At 41.0% G+C, this 23,199-nt stretch overlaps 1 protein-coding gene across 17 annotated transcripts in view; it reads left to right on the top strand.

The window, feature by feature from the left end:
• The window catches only part of LOC143884549 (putative 5-epi-aristolochene synthase 4), a 33,899-nt gene that overhangs the window by 873 nt on the left and 9,827 nt on the right, over positions 1-23,199 (top strand). Inside the window, exon 1 of one of the 17 annotated variants that reach the window (XR_013252969.1) lies at positions 135-258. The exons of the other annotated variants lie outside the window; for them this stretch is intronic. The gene's annotated coding sequence lies outside the window, so the exon portion shown is untranslated. Of the gene's footprint in view, positions 1-134; positions 259-23,199 lie in introns of those variants that run through there. 17 annotated transcript variants of the gene reach the window in all.

Genomic DNA, 23,199 nt, shown 5'->3' on the forward strand with positions numbered 1-23,199 from the left:
GCACCTGACAAATTTATTATCAAGCATTTCATGCACTTACCGATCATTTCCTTGACATTTGCCTCGCCAAATTGTCCTCAATCAGGACTTTGTGACTATACTAACCACTATAACGGTTTTTGGTTATCAAACAAACGTATTCCACAAATTCTTGGACAAGAAGGGAAAATTCAAGGAGTCCTTGAGCAGAGACGCATGGGGGATGCTAAGTTTATATGAAGCTTCATCCTTGGGTGCAACCGGGGAAGATATTGTTGGGTATATAATATAACCCATATATGTTCTAATATAAGCCCAATAAGATAATGGACCGGTGTAGTGGGCCTACACGGGTTAGAGTCCATTAACTCGTCATTAACGCGAGTGTATCTCTATATATAGGGGCTGGAGGCAACAAACTTGGTATTCCAAACTAGATACCTAAGGTGTAATGCTTCAAGTAACCTTTGCTTGACCTAATTACCTCTAACAGATATACTATCACAAGCCATGGAATTCTCCAGAATTCACCTTAAAACATTAATACAAAGTTGTGATGGTCATCTTGCTAGAGAAATTAGTCATGCCCTAGAATGTCGTCTCGGATACAATGTAGCCTAAGATACTATGTCGCCTTCGGATACAATGTCGCCTCGGATACTATGTTGCCTTCAGCGACAATGTCGCTTCGGATACTATGTTGCCTTCGGATATAATGTCGCATCGGATACAATGTAGCCTTGGATATAAGGTCGCTTTGGATACTATGTCGCCTCGGATACAATATTGCCTTGGATATAAAGTCGCCTCGGCTACAATGTTGCCCATCGGCTACAATGTCGCCTTGGATACAATGTTGCATCATATATAAAGTCGCCAGAAAAAAAATGTTGCCTTCGGCTACAATGTCGCTTGGGATAATATGTTGCCTTTAGATAAAATGTCGCCTCGGATACTATTTTGCCTTCGGATACAATGTTGCCTCGGATATAAAGTCGTCTCGAATACAATGTTGCCCTTCGGAGACTATGTTGCCTTCGAACATAATGTCGCCTCGGATACAATGTAGCCTCAGATACTATTTTACTTTCGGATACAATGTCACCATCGGATACAATGTCGCCTCGGTTATAAAGTTGTCTCGGATACAATGTAGCCTCAGGTACTATGTTACCTTCGGCTACAATGTCGCTTCAGATACTATGTTGCCTTCGGATATAATGTCGCCTTGGATACTATTTTGCTTACGGATACAAGGTTGCTTCGGATACTATGCCGCCTTTGGATACAATGCCGCCCCGAATATAAAGTCGCATCGGATACTATGTTGCCTTCGGCTACAATGTCGCTTCGGACACTATGTTGCATTCGGATATAATGTTGCCTTGGATACATTGTAGCCTCGGATACAAGGTCGCTTCGGATAAAATGTTGCCTCAGATACAATGTTGCCCTTCGGCTATAATGTCGCTTCAGATACTATGTTGCCTTAGGATATAATGTCGCCTCCGATACTATTTTGCTTTCGGATACAAGGTCGCTTCGGATACTATGTCGCCTTCGGATACAATGTAACCATCGGATACAATGTCGCCTCGGTTATAAAGTTGTCTCGGATACAATGTAGCCTCGGGTACTATGTTACCTTCGGCTACAATGTCGCTTCAGATACTATGTTGCCTTCGGATACAAGGTTGCTTCGGATACTATGTCGCCTTTGGATACAATGCCGCCTCGAATATAAAGTCGCCTCGGATACTATGTTTCCTTCGGCTACAATGTCGCTTCGGACACTATGTTGCATTCGGATATAATGTCGCCTCGGATACTATTTTGCTTTCGGTTACAAGGTCGCTTCGAATACTATGTCGCTTCGGATAAAATGTTGCCTCAGATACAATGTTGCCCTTCGGCTATAATGTCGCTTCAGATACTATGCTGCCTTAGGATATAATGTCGCCTCCGATACTATTTTGCTTTCGGATACAAGGTCGCTTCGGATACTATGTCGCCTTCAGATACACGGTCGCCTCGGATACAATGTATCCTCGGATACTATATTGCCTTCGGCTACAATGTCGCTTCGCATACTATGTTGTCTTCGGATATAATGTCGCCTCGGATACAAGGTCGCTTCGGATACTATGTCGCCTCGGATATAAAGTTGCCTCGAATATAAAGTCGCCCCTGATACAATGTAGCCTCAGATACTATGTTGCCTTCGGCTACAATATCAGTTCGCATACTATGTTGCCTTCGGATATAATGTCGCCTCGGATACAATGTACACTTAGATACTATTTTGCTTTCGGAACCAAGGTCGCTTCGGATACTAAGTCACTATCAGATACAATGTCGCCTTGGTTACATTGTTGCCTCGGATATAAGGTCGCCACGGATACAATGTAGCCTCGGATACTATGTTGCCTTCGGCTACAATGTCGCATCGGATACTATGTTACCTTTGGATATAATGTCGCCTCGGATACAATGTAGCCTCATATACTATTTTCTTTCGGATACAAGGTCGTTTCGGGTACAATGTTGCCTCGGATACAATGTTGCCTTCGGTTACAATGTCGCTTCGGATATAAAGTCTCGTCGGATACAATGTAGCCTCTGATACTATTTTACTTTCGGATACAAGGTCGCTTCGGTTACTATGTCGCTTTCGGATACAATGTCGTCTGGGATATAAAGTCTCCTCGGATACAATGTTGCCCTTCGGCTACAATGTCGCTTCAAAAAGAATGTCACCTTTGGATACAATGTCGCCTCGGATACTGTGTTGCCTTCGGCTACAATGTCGCTTCGGATACTATGTTGCCTTCGGATATAATGTCACCTCGGATATAATATTGCCTCAGATACTATGTTGCTTTCGGATACTATGTCTCCTTTAAATATATTGTCTCAGATAAAATGTTGCCTCGGATATAAAGTCGCCTCGGGTACAATATTGCCCTACGGCTATAATGTCGCTTCAGATACTATGTTGCCTTCGGATATAATGTCGCATCAGATACAATGTAGCTTCAGATACTATTTTGCTTTCGGATACAAGGTCGCTTCGGATACTATGTTGCCTCGAATATAAAGTCGGCTTGGATATTATGTTTCCTCCGGCTACAATGTCGCTTCGGATACTATGTTATTTCGGATACAATGTCGCTTGAGATAAAATGTTGCCTCGAATATAATGTCGTCTCGGATACAATGTAGCCTTTGATATTAGGTTGCCTTCGGATATAATGTCGCATCAGATACTTTTTTGCTTTCGGATACGAGGTCGCTTCGGATACATGTCGCCTCGGATAAAATGTTGCCTCGGATATAAAGTTGCCTCAGATATAATGTTGCCCTTCGGCTATAATGTTGCTTCGGATTCTATGTTGCCTTCGGATATAATGTCGCGTCAGATACAATGTAGCCTCATATACTATTTTGCTTTCGGATAAAATGTCACTTCGAATACAACGTCACCATCGGATATAATGTCGCCTCGGATACAATGTTGCCTCGGATATAAAGTCGCCTCGGATACGATGTAGCCTCGGGTACTATGTTGCCTTAGGCTACAATGTCGCTTCGGATACTATTTTGCCTTCAGATATAATGTCGCCTCGGATACAATGTAGTCTTGTATACTATTTTGCTTTCGGATACAAGGACGCTTCGGATACAATGTCGCCTCGAATATAAAGTCGTCTTGGATACAATGTTTCCCTTCTGCTACAATGTTGCTTCGGATACAATGTCGCCTTGTATATAAAGTCCTCTCAGATACTATGTTTCATTCGGCTACAAAGTCGCTTCCAATACTATGTTGCCTCAAGATATAATGTCGGCTCGGATACTATTATGCCTTCGGATACAATGTCGCCTCAGTTATAAAGTCGCCTCGGATATAATGTTGCCCTTCAACTATAATGTCGCTTTGGATACTATGTTTCCTTCGGATATAATGTCGCCTCAGATACTATTTTGCTTTCGGATATAATGTCACCATCGAATACAATGTTGCATTGATTATAAAGTCGTCTCGGATACAATGTTGCCTTTGGTTACATTGTCACTTCGGATACTATGTTGCCTTCAAATATAATGTCGCGTCGGATGCAATGTAGCCTCAGATACTATTTTGCTTTCGGATACAAGGTCGCTTCGAATAATATGTCGCCTTCGGATACAATGTCGTCTCGAATATAAAGTCGCCTCGGATACAGTAATGCCATTCGGCTATTATGTCGCTTCGGATACTATGTTGCCTTCGGATTTAATGTCGCATCAGATAAATGTAGGTTCAGATACTATTTTGCTTTCGAATACAAGGTCACTTCGGATACAATGTCAACATCGGATGCAATGTCGCCTCGGATACAATTAAGCTTCGGGTACTATGTTGCCTTATGCTACAATGTCGCTTCGGATACGATGTTGCCTTCGGATAGAATGTCGCCTCGGATACAATGTAGCCTAAGATACTATTTTGCTTTCAGATACTATGTCGCCTCTTATATAAAGTCGCCTCGGATACTATGTTGCCTTCAGCGACAATGTCGCTTCGGATACTATGTTGCCTTCGGATATATTGTCGCATTGGATACAATGTAGCCTCGGATATAAGGTCGCTTCGGATACAATATTGCCTTGGATATAAAGTCGCCTAGGCTACAATGTTGCACATCGGCTACAATGTCGCCTTGGATACAATGTTGCATCGTATCTAAAGTCGCCTCTGATATTATGTTGCCTTCGGCTATAATGTCGCTTAGGATACTATGTTGCCTTTAGATAAAATGTCACCTCAGATATAATGTCGCCTCGGATATAATGATGCCCTTCGGAGACTATGTTTGTAACGACCCGATTTCCGTCGTGTCGCTACGAGCAAAAGAAAGTAAAAATCATGGAAATATTTTTTTTTTTTTTTTTTTTTTTTTTTATACAAGCATCAACGACGATCCCGATAGAATCTTATTACAAACTCTCTGATAACACAGTCCCTTATCCCATGGTTCCTTCATTTGCAAATGCTCCACCATCTAATGCCTCAACTCCTGTGGTGGAGGAATCAACGTCAAGCAGAGTGATAGTAACCTAGCAGGTATGATAGTTCAATCTAAACAGCAGATCAAGATCCATATTTATTCAAATAACATTCAAATACTTTTCCAACATAATAATTCATAGAGATTTTCTAAACCAGAATTCAATTCAAATAAACTAAACAAATACTTTTCCAATTATAGAGATTTTCTAAACCAGAATTCAATTCAAATAAACTGAACAAATACTTTTCCAATTATAGAGATTTTCTACACCAGAATTTAATTCAAATACACTGAACAAATACTTTTTCCAATATGATAGAAGGTCCAGCCCTGATACCATGATGTGAAATCCCGATCCTACCCATGTAGATATTGTCCGCTATTATCCGGTTCTGGGTCATGCCCTTTTGGGTCACTGCCCTTTTGGGTCCACGCCCTCCCCAGTTTTAAAACACGTCTACATAGTGAGGAGAAATTTTCCATATACAGCCCAGCAACCTTTCCTACCTTTCCTCGAGATTTTCAGAATCATTTCAAATAAATACAATTTAAACTGAATCCATTTCAACATATAATATAGAATAACTTAGAAACAATGTAAATCAAATACTTCACCATTCTTGTTGGATACATTGAAAGTCGTACGAGCAAAGTTAGGTATCACCTGCCTTGTAAAGACTTCGGATGTATATATATTGGGACGGCCTCTAAGTGAGGGTGTGAGGGGCATCATCCTGAAGATAAAATCATATTCACGTTCTGTTTTGGCATAGACACTCATTTTGAGGCGCTATACTGCTGTCTCATTTTTTTATATCAAACTTCCACCAAAGATATATATACCCCAATTTGAGGGTGGTTCCACCTTGCACGTGTATGCCTCCCTACCAAGTGGGCCCAAAAATTAACAGTTATCATCAAATTCATATTTTAAGGTAGTGTCCTTTCTATCCAGGTAATGTCCATCAATGTCCAAAATAATGTTCCCTGTGGACCCCATATTATTTGTTATCAAATTCATATTTCAAGATCATGGGGCCTAGCAGACACTATTCATATGGACCCCACATGTTACTATGCATGTGGACCCCATAGGTTACCATTCATGTGGGCCTCGCATGTTACTATTCATGTGGGCCCCGCATGTTACTATTCATGTGGGCCTCGCATGTTACTATTCATGTGGGCCCCGCATGTTATTATTCATGTGGGCCACCATTCTTTGGCTACTATGCTCAGCAGTTCGCCTTTCTTCGCCTTTCTTTCCTTACAGTTTACTTTACGGTTACTATGCGAGCATTTCACCGTTCAGTATATAGGTGGTAGAACCAACCATTACTTTATCCATATAGGTGGTAAAACCAACCATTACTTCAAATAAAATATAGGTAGGTGGTAGAACCAACCATGAAAGAGATCATTAAATAATTTAGGTGGTAGAACCAACCATGAAAGAGAGACTATTATAAAAGACTTACTTGGTAGTGGATTTTCTTTTTCCTTCTTCTCTCTCTCTTCCTCTTTCTCTTTCTTCTCTTCTCTTCCTCTCTCTCTCTCTCTCTCTTCTCTTCTCTTCTCTTCTCTTCTCCTTTTCTTCTCCTCCTCCTCCTCTATTTATAGACATTTTTTTGCATAGTACTTTTTGCATAGTAAAGACTATTTACTATTTTAAATTATTATTTCTGTCGGTCAATAGTATTTTTGCATAGTACTTTTGCATAGTAAAAACTATTTACTATTTTAAATTATTATTTTCGTCGGTTAACAGTATTTTGCATAGTTAATAATATTTTTTTATTATTAATTTTGTCGGTCAATAGTATTTTTGCATTTTTTTATTATTATTTTCGTCGGTGCGATGATATTTTCGTTTCCACTAGGGATGGGTCCCGCTGGTGGTAGGACCCGCTGGTCGTGGGGCCCGCTTGTGTGGGACCTACTTGTGTGAGACCTACTTGTGTGGGACCTACTTGTGTGGGGCCCACTGATGTGGGGCCCGCTGATGTGGGACCTGCGGGTGTGGGGCCCGCTGATGTGGGACCTACTGATGGTGGGACTCGTTTGTAAATAGTACTCGGTGGGTCCTACTGTGAATAATACTTTTAAATAGTGTATCTCAATAGTGAACTTGCATAGTATTTCTGCATAGTAATCTTGCATAGTGACTATTGTGAATAGTAATTGTGAATAGTGACTATTGGAAATTTTTAACATATATATATATTTATTCCGTTTTTGTTGACATCTGGGGTGGTGGCTTAGTGGTAGGAAGCCGTTCAATCTTAGCTTAGACTTGGGTTCGAATCGTGTACGCCCCATTATGCCAGATGTCCTCATGCCCGATTAACTTGGGGAAAATGAGTAATGGCCGATGATTACCCACCTATGAGGCCATTTTTATATTTATATATATATATATTTTACCGGTTCTTACAATGTTGCCTTCGAATATAATGTCGCCTCAGATACTATGTTGCTTTTGGATACAATGTCACAATCGGATACAATGTCGCCTCGGTTACGGTTATAAAGTTGTCTCGGATACAATGTAGCCTCAGGTACTATGTTACCTTCGGCTACAATGTCGCTTCAGATACTATGTTGCCTTTGGATATAATGTCGCCTTGGATACTATTTTGCTTACGGATACAAGGTTGCTTCGGATACTATGTCGCCTTCGGATACAAAGCCGCCCCGAATATAAAGTCGCCTCGGATACAATGTAGCTTCGGATACTATGTTGCCTTCGGCTACAATGTCGCTTCGGACACTATGTTGCATTCGGATATAATGTCGCCTCAGATACATTGTAGCCTCGGATACTATTTTGCTTTCGGATACAAGGTCGCTTCGAATACTATGTCGCTTTGGATAAAATGTAGCCTCGGATACAATGTTGCCCTTCGGCTATAATGTCGCTTTAGATGCTATGTTGCCTTGGGATATAATGTCGCCTCCGATACTATTTTGCTTTCGGATACAAGGTCGCTTCGGATACAATGTTGCCTCGAATATAAAGTCGTCTTGGATACAATTCCTCGGATACTATTATTGCCTTCGGCTACAATGTCGCTTCGCATACTATGTTGTCTTCGGATTTAATGTCGCCTCGGATACTATTTTGCTTTCGGATTCAAGGTCACTTTGGATACTATGTCGCCTTCGGATATAAAGTTGCCTCGAATATAAAGGCGCCCCAGATACAATGTAGCCTCGGATACTATGTAGCCTTCGACTACAATATCACTTCACATACTATGTTGCCTTTGGATATATGTCGCATCGGATACAATGTACCCTTAGATACTATTTTGCTTTCGAAACCAAGGTCGCTTCGGATACTATGTCACTATTAGATACAATGTCGCCTTGGATACATTGTTGCCTCGAATATAAAGTCGCCACGGATACTATGTTGCCTTCGGCTATAATGTTGCATCGGTTACTATGTTACCTTTGGATATAATGTCGCCTCGGATACAATGTAGCCTCAGATACTATTTTCTTTCGGATACAAGGTCGCTTCGGGTACAATGTTGCCTTCGGTTACAATGTCGCTTCGGATATAAAGTCTCGTCGGATACAATGTAACCTCGGATACTATTTTACTTTCGGATACAAGGTCGCTTCGGTTACTATGTCGCCTGGAATACAATGTCCCTCTGGAAAGAATGTCACCTTTGGATACAATGTCGCCTCGGATACTGTGTTGCCTTCGGCTACAATGTCGCTTCGGATATAATGTCGCCTCGGATACAATATTGCATCAGATACTATTTTGCTTTCGGATACTATGTCGCCTTTAGATATAATGTCCCAGATAAAATGTTGCCTCGGATATAAAGTCGCCTCGGGTACAATACTGCCCTACGGCTATAATGTCGCTTCTGATACTATGTTGCCTTCAGATATAATGTCGCCTCGGATACAATGTAGCCTCAGATACTATTTTGCTTTCGGATACAAGGTCGCTTCGGTTACAATGTTGCCTCGAATATAAAGTCGGCTCGAATATTATGTTGCCTCCGGCTACAATGTCGCTTCGGATGTAACGTCGCCTCGGATACTATTTTATTTCGGATACAAGGTCGCTTCGGATACAATGTCGCTTCGAATATAAAGTCGCCTCGAATATAAAGTCGCCTCAGATACAATGTTGCCTTCGGATATAATGTCGCCTCAGATACTTTTTTGCTTTCGGATACTATATCGCCTTCGGATACATGTCGCCTCAGATAAAATGTTGCCCTTCGGCTATAATGTTGCTTCGGATATAATGTCGCGTCAGATATAATGTAGCCTCATATACTATTTTGCTTTCGGATACAATGTCACTTCGAATACAACGTCACCATCGGATATAATGTCACCTCGGATACAATGTTGCCTTGGATATAAAGTCGCCTCGGATACGATGTAGCCTCGGGTACTATTTTGCCTTCAGATATAATGTCGCATCGGATACAATGTAGTCTTGTATACTATTTTGCTTTCGAGTACAAGGACGCTTTTGATACAATGCCGCCTCGAATATAAAGTCGTCTTGGATACAATGTTTCCCTTCTGCTATAATGTCGCTTCGGATACACTGTCACCTTGTATATGAAGTCCTCTCGGATACAATGTAGCTTCGGATACTATGTTTCATTCGGCTACAAAGTCGCTTCCGATACTATGTTGCCTCAAGATATAATGTCGGCTCGGATACAATGTCGCTTCAGTTATAAAGTCGCCTCGGATATAATGTCGCTTCGGATATAATGTCGCCTCGGATACGATGTAGCCTCAGATACTATTTTGCTTTCGGATATAATATCACCATCGACTACAATGTTGCCTCGATTATAAAGTAGTCTCGAATACAATATTGCCTCGAGTATTATGTTGCCTTCGGTTACAATGTCACTTCGGATACTATGTTGCCTTCGAATATATGTCGCGTTGGATGCAATGTAGTCTCGGATACTATTTTGCTTTTGAGTCGCTTCGAATAATGTCGCCTTTGAATACAATGTCGTCTCGAATATAACAATAATGCCATTCGGCTATTATGTCGCTTCGGATACTATGTTGCCTTCGGATTTAATGTCGCATCGGATAAATGTAGCTTCAGATACTATTTTGCTTTCGAATACAAGGTCACTTCGGATACAATGTCAACATCAGATGCAATGTCGCCTCGGATATAAAGTCGCATCGGATACAATGTAGCTTCGGGTACTATGTTGCCTTATGCTACAATGTCGCTTCGGATACTATGTTGCCTTCGGATAGAATGTCGCCTCGGATACAATGTAGCCTAAGATATTATTTTGCTTTCGGATACAAGGTCGCTTCGGATACTATGTCGCCTTCGGATACAATGTTGCCTTGGATACAATGTTGCCTCGAATATAAAGTCGCCTTGGATACAATGTTGCCTCGGATACTATGTTCCTTCGGATATAATATCGCCTCTGATACTATTTTGCTTTCGGATACAAGGTTGCTTCGAATACTATGTCACCTTAGAATACAATGTCGCCTCTGATAAAATGTTGCCTCGGATATAAAGTCGCCTCGGATACCATGTTGCCCTTCGTCTATATTGTCGCTTTACATACTATGTTGCCTTCGGATATAATGTCCCCTCGGGTACTATTTTGCTTCCGGAAACAAGGTCGCTTCGGATACACGGTCACCTCGGATTCAATATAGCCCCGGATATTATGTTGCCTTCGAATATATTGTCGCCTCGGATACTATTTTGCTTTCGGATACAAGGTTGCTTCGGATACTATTTCGACCTCGGATACAAGGTCGCCTCGAATATAAAGTCACCTCGGATACAATGTAGCCTTTGGCTATAATGTCGCTTCGCATATTATGTTGCCTTCGGATATAATGTCGCCTCAGATGCTATTTTGCTCTTGGATACAAGGTCGCTTCGAATACTATGTCGCCTTCAGATACAATGTTGCCTCTGATATAAAGTCGCTACGGATACAATGTAGCCTCGGCTACTATGTTGCCTTCAGCTACAATGTCGCATCGGATACTATGTTGCCTTCGAATATGTCGCCTCGGATACTATTTTATTTCGGGTAAAAGGTCGCTTCGAATACTATATCGCCTTCGGATACAATGTCTCCTCGGATAAAATGTTGCCTCGGATACAATGTTGCCTTCAGATATAATGTCGCCTCGGATACGATGTTGCCTTGGATGCTGTTTTGCTTTCTGATATAAGGTCGCTTCGAATACTATGTCGCCTTGGATAAAATGTTGCATCAGATATAAAGTCGCCTCAGATAGAATGTTGCCATTCGACTATTATGTCTCTTCGGATACTATGTTGCCTTCGGATATAATGTCGCATCAGATAAAATGTAGCCTTAGATACTGTTTTACAGTTTTACTTTCGAATACAATGTCATCATCGGATATAAGGTCGCCTCGGATACTATGTTGCCTTTGGCTACAATGTCGCTTCAGATACTATGTTGCCTTCAGATATAATGTCGCCTCTGATACAATGTAGCCCTGCATATTATTTTGCTTTCGGATGCAAGGTCGCTTCAGATATTATGTCGCCTTCCGATACAAAGTCGCCTCGGATACAATGTTGTCTCGGATATTATGTTCCCTTTGTCTATAATGTCGCTTCGCATATTTGTTGCCTTAGGATATAATGTCGCATCGGGTATAATGTAGCCTCAGATACTATTTTGCTTTCGGATATAAGGTCGCTTCGGATACTATGTCGCCTCAGATAGAATGTTGCCTCGGATATTAAGTCGCCTATGAAACAATGTTGCCTCGAATACTATGTTGCTTTCGGCTACAATGTTGCTTGATTCTATTTTACCTTCAGATATAATGTCGGCTCGGATACAATGTAGCTTAGGATACTATTTTGCTTTCGGATACTATGTCGCGATACAAGGTCGCCTTGGATACAATGTTGCTTCGAATATAAAGTCTCCTTGGGTACAATGTAGCCTCGAATACTATGATGCCTTCGGCTATAATGTCGCTTCGCATACTATGTTGCCTTCAGATATAATGTCACATCAGATACTATTTTGCTTTCGGATACTATGTCGCCTCAAATAGAATGCTGCCTCGGATATTAAGTCGCATATGAAACAATGTTGCCTAGAATACTATGTTGCCTTTGACCACAATGTCGCTTCGGATACTATGTTGCCTTCGAATATAATGTCGCCTCAGATACAATGTATCCTAGGATACTATTTTGCTTTTGAATATAAGGTCGCTTCGGATACATTGTTTCCTTAGATACAATGTTGCCTATGATATACATTGTTGCCTCGGATACAATGTAGCCTCGAATACTATGTTGCCTTCGGCTAGAATGTCGCTTCGGATACTATGTTACCTTCAGATATAATGTTGCCTCGGACACAATGTAGCATCGGATACTATTTTGCTTTCGGATACGTCGCCTCGGATATTAAGTCGCCTTGGATACAATGTTGTGCTCCGACTACAATGTCGCTTCGGATATAATGTCGTCTCGGATAATATTTTGCTTTCAGATACAAGGTTTCTTCTAAGACTAAGTCGCCTTTGAATACAATGTCGCTTCGGATATAAATACAATGTTGTCTCGAATATAATGTCACCTCGGATACAATGTCGCTTAGGATACTATGTTGCCTTCGGATATAATGTAGCCTCGTATATAAAGTCACCTCAGATATTATGTTGCCTTCGACTACAATGTCGCTTCGGATACTATGTTACCTTCGGATATAATGTCACCTCGGATAATATTTTGCTTTCAGATACAAGGTCGCTTCGGATACAATGTCGCCTCGGATACAATGTTAGCTCAAATATAAAGTCGCCTCGGATACAATGTTGCCCTTTGGCTACAATATCGCTACGGATACTATGTTGCCTTCGGATATAATGTCACATCGGATACATTGTAGCTTCGGATACTATTTTGCTTCTTGATACAAGGTCGCGTCAGATAATATGTCGCCTCAGATATTATGTTTCCTTCGGATATAATGTCGCCTCGGATACAAGGTCACTTCGTATACTGTCGCCTTCGGATACAATGTTGCCTCGGATATAAAGTCGCTCGGATACAATGTAGCCTCGGACGCTATGTTGTCTTTGGCTACAATGTCGCTTCAGATACTATGTTTCCTTCGGATATAATGTCGCCTCGGATTCAATGTAGCCTTGGATACTATTTTACTTTCGGATACTACCTCGCCTTCGCATACAATGTTGCCTCGGATATAAAGTCGCCAAGGATACAATGGTGCCCTTCTGCTACAATGTCGCTTCGGATACAATATAGGCTCATATACTATTTTTGTATCGGATACAATGTCGCCTCGGATATATTGTTTCCTTGCATATAAAGTCGCCTCGAGTACAATGTAGCCTCGGATACTATGTTGCCTTTGGCTACAATGTCAATCCGGATACTATGTTGCCTTCGGATACAATGTCGCCTTGGATACTATTTTGCTTTCAGATACAAGGTCGCTTCGGGTTCTGTCGCCTTCAGATACAATGTTGCCTCGGATACTATGTTGCCTTCGGGTACAATGTCGCTTCGGATACTATGTTGCCTTCGGATAATAAGTCGCCTCAGATACAATGTAGCCTTGGAAACAATTTTGCTTTCGGTAACAAGGCGCTTCAGAAACTATGTCGCCTACGGATACAATGTCGCCTTGGATACAGTGTCGCTTCGGATACTATGCTGCCTTGGATACAATGTAGGCTCAGAAACTATTTTGGTTTCGGATACAAAGTCGGTTCGGATACAATGTCGCCTCGGTTATAAAGTCGCCTCGAATACAATCAAGGGTTAAAATTTTGGTTTCGGTACCGGTTTGGACCGTGAAATTTCGAAATTTAGGTCGAAATCTGGTACTTGACCCGAAACTAATATTTTATTCAATATTAAATTTTGGCCGAAATTTCGGTGAAATATTAAATTAATATTAAAAAAACATTTTTTTGGTCAAATTTCGACCGAAATTCTGAAATTTTTCGGCCTAAATAAACGATCGTTTCGGTTTTGATGCATTTCGGTGTCGGTCGATTTCGGTCCGAAATCCAAAATTTTGGTCTGAAATTTTGGATTTCGGTCGAAATTTAAAACCATGAATACAATGTAGCCTTGGATTCTATGTTGCCTTCGGCTACAATGTCGCTTCGGATACTATGTAGCCTTAAGATATAATGTTGCATCAGATACAATGTAGCCTCGGGTACTAATTTGCTTTCGGATACACGGTCACTTCGGATACTATGTCGCCTCAGATAAAATGTTGCCTCGGATAGAATGTCGCCACGGATACAATGTCGCCTCAGATACTATGTTGCCTTCGGGTACAATGTCGATTCGGATACTATGTTCCCTTCGGGTACAATATCGCTTCGGATACTATGTTGCCTTCGGATATTAAGTCCCCTCAGATACAATGTAGCCTCGGATACTATTTATCTTTCGGATACATGGTCGCTTCGGATACTATGTTGCTCCGGATAAAATGTTGCCTCGGATACAATGTCGGCTCAGATACTTTGTTGCCTTCGAATAGAATGTCACCTCGGGTACAATGTTGCCTCAGATACTATTTTACTTTCGGATTCAATGTCGCCTTGGATATAAAGTCGCATCGGATACAATGTAGCCTCGAATACTATGTTGCTTTCGGCCAGAATGTCGTTTCGGATATTATGTTGCCTTCAGATATAATATTGCATCGGATACTATTTTTCTTTCGGATACAAGGTCGCTTCGGATACAAAGTCGCCTCGGATACAATGTCACTTTGGATATAATGTCGCCTCGGATACTATTTTATTTCGGATACAAGGTCGCTTCGCATACTATGTCGCCTTCGGATATAATGTTGCCTCGAATATAAAGTCTCCTCAGATACTATGTTTCCTTTGAATATAATGTCGCCTCGGATATTATTTTACTTTCGGATTCAATGTCGCCTCAGATAAAATGTTTTCTCGGATATAAAGTCGTCTCGGATACAATGTTGCCTCAGATACAATGTAAGCTCAGATACTATTTTGGTTTTGGATACAAGGCGCTTCGGAAACTATGTCGCCTCGGATACAATGTTGCCCTTCGGCTACAATGTCGCTTCAGATACTATGTTGCCGCGGATATAATGTAGGCTCAGGAACTATTTTGGTTTCGGATACAAAGTCGCTTCGGATACAATGTCGCCTCGGATGTAAAGTTGCATCGAATACAATGTAGCCTTGGATTCTATGTTGCCTTTGGCTACAATGTCGCTTCGGATACTATGTTGCCTTTAGATATAATATGGCCTCGGATACAATGTGGCCTCGGATACTATTTTGCTTTCGGATACAAGGTCGCTTTGGATACTATGTTGCCTCGGATATAAAGTCGTCTCGGATACAATGTTGCCTCGGATACTATGTTGCCTTCGGGTACGATGTCGCTTCGGATACTTTGTTGCTTTCGGATATTAAGTCGCCTCAGATACAATGTAGCCTCGGATACTATTTTGCTTTCGGATACTATGTCGCCTACGGATACAATGTTGTCTCGGATATAAAGTCACCTCGGATACTATGTTGCCTTCGGATATAATGTCGCATCGGATACAATGTAGCCTCGGATACTATTTTGCTTTCGGATTCAAGGTTGCTTCGGATACTATGTCACCTCGGATGCAATGTTGCCTCGGATATAAAGTTGCTCTTTTCAGGCGACGATGTTCATGCCGTCGACCTTGTCTCCAGGCGATGATGTCCCCATCGTTGGTTGGTTATCTTCCTCTTCTTATCTTCAGGCGACGATGTTCATGTCGTCGACGTTGTCACCAGACGATGGTTTCCCCATCGCTGGTTGGTTATCCTCTTCTTATCTTCTTATCTTTTCAGGTGACGATGTTCATGCCGTCGACCTAGTCTCCAGATGATAGTTTTCCCATCGTTGGTTGGTTATCCTCTTTCTCTCTATCCCTTCACTCCAGGCAACAATTTCTCCGTCGACCTTGTCTTCAATGGTTTCCCCATCAGTTGCTGCCGTCGACGTTGTCACCAGACGATGGTTTCTCCATCGCTGGTTGGTTATCCTCTTCCTATCGTCTTATCTTTTCAGGTGACGATGTTCATGCCGTCGACCTAGTTTCCAGATAATGGTTTCTCCATCGTTGGTTGGTTATCCTCTTTCTCTCTATCCCTTCTCTCTAGGCAACAGTTTCTCCGTCGACCTTGTCTTCGATGGTTTTCCCATCAGTTGTTATCCTCTTCACTTGGCGTTGTGCTGCTTCAGGAGGAGTTGTTACTTTTTTGTGGCCGCTGATCTCAACGACCGTACTCTCATGGTGGTCGTTATCTTTTGTTATGCTTTACTTATGTTGTATTCACCATACCAGCTTGAGGAGTGTTATACCAAGCTGGATGTGTGTATGAGCTTATTGTATTTTTTGTTATTTTTAGTTGTTTTTTGTAATCTCCTTTGTACCAAGTTGGAGTGTATATGCAATTCTGATTTCCGGCGGACGGCTACATCGGCCGTCCGCGGGGCACTACAGCCATCAATCTCCATCACAAGCTAGCCATCTGCCCGCAACTCTGATTCAGATTTTTCCTCCATTGTCCCTCTCGATTTGTTCTTTTTTCTTTTATATCCAAAATCATGTATGATGGCTTCTGCTGACATATCAGAATCTCGTATGGAGGATTTTCTTCCCAATGCCGTTGGCCATGTTTGGATTGTTTGTCTCATCACCATGTTTGGTCTTGCCACCATTGCCGGAGGCTATACCCGTCCTATTGCCTTTGTTAACTAACCAACTTCCCAACTAGCTTAAGCTGTTGGAGAAAGGCGTTATTTATCTTTTATACTTTAACACTCCCCCGCACGTGTGGCCCACTTGGCAAACACGTGGCACATGTGGTCCCACTTTGGGCCGACCATCGCATGTGGATTTTTGCTATCCGGGAGGTTTTAACTCGAGACCTTTGGCTCTGATACCATGTTAACTAACCAACTTCTCCAAAAGCTTAACCCGGAAAAGGAGGAAAAAGATAACATGAAGGGATAAGGCAAAAAGCCGAACAACACGAAAAGACATGAAAAACAAGACAACACTCCCTCAAGAAGACAAAGACAACACTAACAACACTCCCCCTCAAGAAAAGACAACAAAGTGGACAAGTCCTAAGAAAAGACACAAAGAACTAAATAAAAACACTCGCCCTCAAATTGAAGGTCAAATACCTTCAACTTGCAACGAAAAGAAGACAAATAAGGCACACACCGCTTTCGGACATTTGATCAAACACTTGGTGTGCGCCATAGAGAAGACGACAAAGGAAAGATGACAAACAAGGCACCACACCTCTCTTAGACATTTTATCAAATACTTGGTGCGCGCCTTGAAGAACTACATAAAAGACATAGAATGTAATAGAAAGAAAGAGATGATAAGAAGACGACAACAAGACAACAAGAGAAACTGTAGCGATTTACTGTAGCAGTACTATAACATAGAGATTTTTTTATTTGGGTATTGTAGCAGGTTACTGTAGCGATTTACTGTAGCGTTACTGTAGCAGGGAATGGAGAGGTTAGGGGAAAGGGAAGAGAGGCAGTGGGAGGAGGAGGAGGGAAGGACACGAGCGAGGAGAAGAATTGAGGGAGAAACTATAGAGAGAAAAACGAGATACGAGAGAAAGGGATGATGGCATGGAGGGAGATACTCTTCTTCTTTCCTTCTTGAAGGATCAGCCCATTGGCTCTGATACCATATTAGAAGTGAGATTAGGGTTAGAGAAGAGAGGAAGAAGAAGAGGAGTGAAGGTTGGAAAGACTCCACTAGGGAGCTCCTCATGAATATGATGTATATATAGGCCCAAACTAGGGCAACAACATACAATCACTACAATACCCCTAACTAATACAAGTAATGTCTAAACTAACCTAATACATTATTCAACAGCATCAATTTGCTTCGTAGTACAGATCTTAATAAGGTGGTCGTGGAAGGGGATTCACTCAATGTTATTAGGTGGCTAAAAGGATCTCGTTCTGCATCTTGGAGATTCATCACTCTTTTTTATCAGATCTAGGATCGAATTGGATCGTCCTTGATTTCCTTCATTCACGTTAGGTGATCAACAAATGGAGAGGCTGACAAGCTAGCTAGAGAGGGTGTCTCTAGGGATAGTATTGAGCTTTTTTATTTTCTTCCTCCCTAGTTGCTTTGTTTTCTGTAATTTTTTCCGGATCTTGGTCCTTTCTTTATTTTGTACTCTTCGGGACCTCCTCAGTCTCACTTTCAATGAATTTTCTCTTGCCATTCAAAAAAAAATTGAAATACTTAAAAGAACAGTTGAAATCCCGAAATACCAATTCATTCAAGTCTTATAAATCGCATAAACGTGCTATTTGCCAGATTTAGGATCTTAAAGGATTAGTAGGATCAATTCTTAGACGTTGAAACGGACGACTCCCCTGTAGGCTTGTTTTTGATTCCAGATGACTTGAAATGATTTAATTCAAGATCGTTGCAAACAATTTTAGAAATCATGTATTAGCAATTTATCTTTACTTTTCCGGTACCTATATCCTTTTACTTTCCACAGCTATAGCTTCTACCCAGATTAAGGAAGAGTTCATAGTTATTCATTTATATTTCTCACCGGCATCTGATATGTGGCTGTTTTGCTGTGTAGCTTGAGTCAGACGGTCTTTCAACCCTAAGTGTTGTCCATGCCCCCCCCCCCCCCCCCCCCCCCCCCCCCCCCCCCAATCCCAACCCCAACCCCAACCCCAACCCCGTCTTTTCTTTTTAGCATCATGCATTGCACCTAAAGAGTCATTTCCACATGTGCAAAGGCAGAGGAGCCCAAGGAAGAAGGTGTCGTTCCCCTCTTCTTCTCGATCACCTATAATCCAATCCCAGTGGACAGAAACGTTTTGGTCTTTGACCTCCCTCGAATTGAGTTTCCGAGTTCTTGCCTCGAGAGAGAGGTTGTCACGCCCGCACATACACTTACACAAGCGCGCGCGTGCTCATACACCCATCGTGTTTAGACCAACGCCAACACGTGCACTTGATAGCTACTTCTTCCTCGTGTTATTTCCTCTATGGATTATTGACGTAGAGCGGGTCCCAGCCAAAGTGTAATGGGCGTAGAGTAGTGTAGGTAGTCGAAGTTTTCATGAAATAAGAGGGTATGAAAAGAGGAAAGTGACTTTTAAAAATTAAAAAAAATGGATGAAAGCATGAGTTTCTTGGGAAGAAGTGAGAGAATGAAAGAAAAGAGTGGACATCTTTGTCCCAGGACACACCTCACTGCTAGGATAAGTGAGGGGCAGAGTGCCATTAGGTTAAAATAAAAGAGAAACAATAGTTGCAAGGGAGATATTTTTTGGTAAAAAAAAATCAGAGAGGAGAATTCGAAGGCTGCCGGGAATTTCTCGGAACCTGCTAGTCGTAGGGATTTCTACAGGGAGTTCAGGAAAGGTATTGCAAGTAGTTTTTCCTACAATTCTCTTTTGTTTCTTGTTGCAGGCAAGGTTATTCTCTTTGATTTGAAATTCAAGCCTCTATTTCTCACCGATAGAGAATTAGCTTGGATCTAATCCATTACTGTAGAGATTTCTGTCAACTAAGTTTTATCATTAGCCTTGTTGAATTTTCTTATTAGTGATGTTGGCTGTCTTCCAATTTGGGGATACTGTTCAATTAAAACACCTGGGTTAAAACCCTATTGTAATGAATGCCCCATGAGAATAGTTGCTGGGATTCATTTTCTCATATCATTGGAAATATATTAGTGTGAACCCACTCCAATATCTCACCGAAGTCCAGTCTGTGCAAGAAGAACAACCACTACATTCCTAGGAATTTCAGTAGTGTGGGACATGAATCAACTTGCAGTGAAAAGGGACCCTTACCCAACTGATTTTGAGAAATGAAGCCAACCAATGATGTTGAGATTGTTTGTGAAAATGCTAAATTGAGTAATTTCTTTCCAACCACCCTCACCTAAGAGGTAAGCGGAAGTTGGATATGTCAGTGGGCGAACTTCTATTGTCAAAGTTAAATTTGATTGTTTTCTTTCATGTTAGAGTTAAAAATTTTAGGGAAATTGAGGTTAGGCATGTCCACGCATTACCTACGACTAGCTGGACTCCAGTTTCATAAACTAGTGAGCAGGGTCCGATTTGAAATTTGTTCAGCTCTAAGTCATTAAATGGTGTCAGAGTTTTCCTTTCACACTGGGCATTGTTTCCGCCTATCCATTGGTTGTTTGATAGCTTACTCTCTTCTTTCAGCTCTGCGTCAATTATCTTTAGGTGCCTCTCACTTTGGTTTTTGTTTTGGACCTAGTTCAGTATTTTTGGTCTTGTGCACTTGTAAACCATTTGGTACTATTATATTGGTCTACATAAGCAAGTACTGTGTGGGACGTATGCAGAGGCATCAGCTAAAGCTCGGAACGAGTGCAATAACAGCAGGTGGAATGTATCATGAGTTCTTGTTCAATTGTTTATGGACCGTTAGTGGATGACATTGTTGTGTGGCATTAACTTTGTCTGGAAATTTATTGATATTGATTTTTTGCGCTGTTTGTGTGGGCTGATATACTTGTTTTAGGACTGCTCCAGACTGGATTCTTGAATATTTCTGGTTGTCGTGTTTTGGGATAGAGATTTTTGTGGTAGCTGCTAGTGTCCGGTTTGCACATTACATCTCAGCTTGGTTTGTGGCGACTTTTGTCCTCTACAATCCTGGAGTAATTGCTACTTAGGTTATCATGAATCCCTCTCCAAGAACTCAATTTTCGAGATCAAGTTATGCAGTGATATGGAGTTCCAGATTCTAAGATCTCAGTTGAAGTACTTCAGTCTTTTGATCATTACATGTTTCGAGATGATATTTTGAACTGAAGTAAGGATCTCAGCATCTTCCAAGTGTTGGTTCTGCTCATTATGGGTTCAAAATCTCTGGAGCAGCACACCCTGCTCGTAACTCCTCTGAACATACTCCAATTATCTGTCATTTGCCACCCTCTAACAAAGCCATATGCACAACTACCAAATGGTTTCAGGCTGCGGGAATTAAATTTGTTTGCTCCAAACCGTGAGTGCATGGTCACAAACAACATTACAACTCTATGCGGTTTGCAACAAATTCACTTTAGAAAGAACCTCAAGAGTGGTCCAAAGTTTGTGTTTGATCACTACTGTTGGGAGAGTTCTAACTTGTGCATTGTGTTTGTTGGACTGCAGAAGGTGGCAAGAGAATTGATCCTTATTTGAGAATTACCTTTCTAAAATCTTAACAATGAATGTGAACTGCTCTTTTGTGATTTGAATCGCACATTTGGCTAATGATCTTTCATCAAGCTTCTTTGTCACAGGTCCCAAACTTTAGTGGGCAGCAGGTTTGTGAATACCAAGGACAGAGATTGAAATTCAGTTATGACAGCAAATGGTGGATGTACAATCAGCAAACCATGTTAAGCCAACAGTTTTGCCCAAAAGCAACTAGTTCCTCGGTTAAGTACCGGGCTGTAGCTCCCTTCAATTCAAATTGGGCACTGACAGAGGAGTGATCATAGCTCCAATATGAAAATTCAGAGGTCAATTTCAGGACTGAAAGCTGCTGCCATAGAATTGGGTAGAATTAGTATATGTGTTCTTATAGATTTCTCATGCAAGATGCAGGACAATACCTAGAATAGGGAAGATCCTACACTCCTAATGGGATTAAGACTTTAGGAAAATTTAGGGCTTACGTGGAAAATTAAAAGAGCACTTAACAACTAACCTAGGGTCAAATTAACACGTGATTATTTTACAGGCAGCAGCAAAACGGGGTCAAATTAGCTCAATTTAGGCCAAAAGGGCGTTTTGGTAATTTGGACAGATTTGGAACTTGAAGGAAACTGCTGTCCAAATCTTAGGTTAAGGTTTAGAAAGTAAAAGAAAGGTTAATCTAAGGTTTAGGCTTGATTTGATGGTAAGTTTAGGCTATGGATCTTTAAAAGGGGTTTTCGGGCTTGAAAATTGTGCAAATTTTCAGTAAGGCTCAAAAATAATTTATAGCTATGGTTCTTGGGTGTTTAGGCTGAGGTTTAATCATAAAAACAATCCTTCAAAGTTTCGAAACGAGATCTTGAAGAACGAGAGAGATCTATGGATTTTGGTTTTTTTGTATTTTATGGTTCAAGAACAAAAAAAATAAGAAAATTTGATTTACTAACCTTCTTTGTGCTTATTTGATTGAAGAAATAGAAGATAATAAAGGAGAGAAGATGAGAGAAGATGGTTCCAAACCACCAAGAGGAGAAGAGAAGAAGTCCAAGCTACAATAGCTTTCACAAAAGAAAATCTAAATTCTATTCAATATTCAAAAGTTTCCTAACATTGCTTTCATAAGATGTATTTATAAGAAAAAGAAACCCTAGAAGATAACCTAAAGTTGAACTAATCTACACCATTTATCTAATCTAAAGCAAAGCTAAATAAAGATAAAAACTTACCAAAAATAGTAATCCCGTAATTGACCTATACCACCTCCTAATAACACTCATAACTTGCTCAAAACACATCCAAATCATGTGATTTTGGGCCCATTAGATAGGTAATTGAAAAACCTTTCTAATAATACCAAAAACACACCAAACGGGTGAGATTTGATGCCTAAAAAGTAGGCTACAAATAAAATGACGAAAATAATAGTTAAAATATAAAAACTTGTTCAACGCCAACGACTGGAACAATCTTTATGATTTTCATCCGCATCAGTATCTGTTTCAAAGCTAGAGTAAATCGCATGCTATTGGAGCCTCGATATTACAACAAATGGGCATTGATTTTTTGGCAACGAAAACAGGTTGTAAATGGGAACTGAACTTAGTGTCTTGATTCCACCTCCAGGCTACATCACAGGAGCACCAAATGTTGCAGGTACAAATTTCTAAAGCTACTTCAAATGTGTCTGATAGTTGACTGTCAGTTACAGTTGGAAATTGCAGCCAAGAACATTTCGGGGATGAACTGAAACCTACAAGGTTATCAGAAGCTTTGAATTTCCCCCATTTATTGGTATCTACTAGAATCCTTCCACTACAGGAAATTGAAAAGCCACTTTGACATGTCTTGTAGACAACT

The sequence above is a fragment of the Tasmannia lanceolata genome, unplaced genomic scaffold (assembly GCF_043159265.1).
Source record: "Tasmannia lanceolata isolate RefF3 unplaced genomic scaffold, GAP_Taslan_0.1 ptg000008l, whole genome shotgun sequence".
Classification (NCBI taxonomy): domain Eukaryota; kingdom Viridiplantae; phylum Streptophyta; class Magnoliopsida; order Canellales; family Winteraceae; genus Tasmannia; species Tasmannia lanceolata.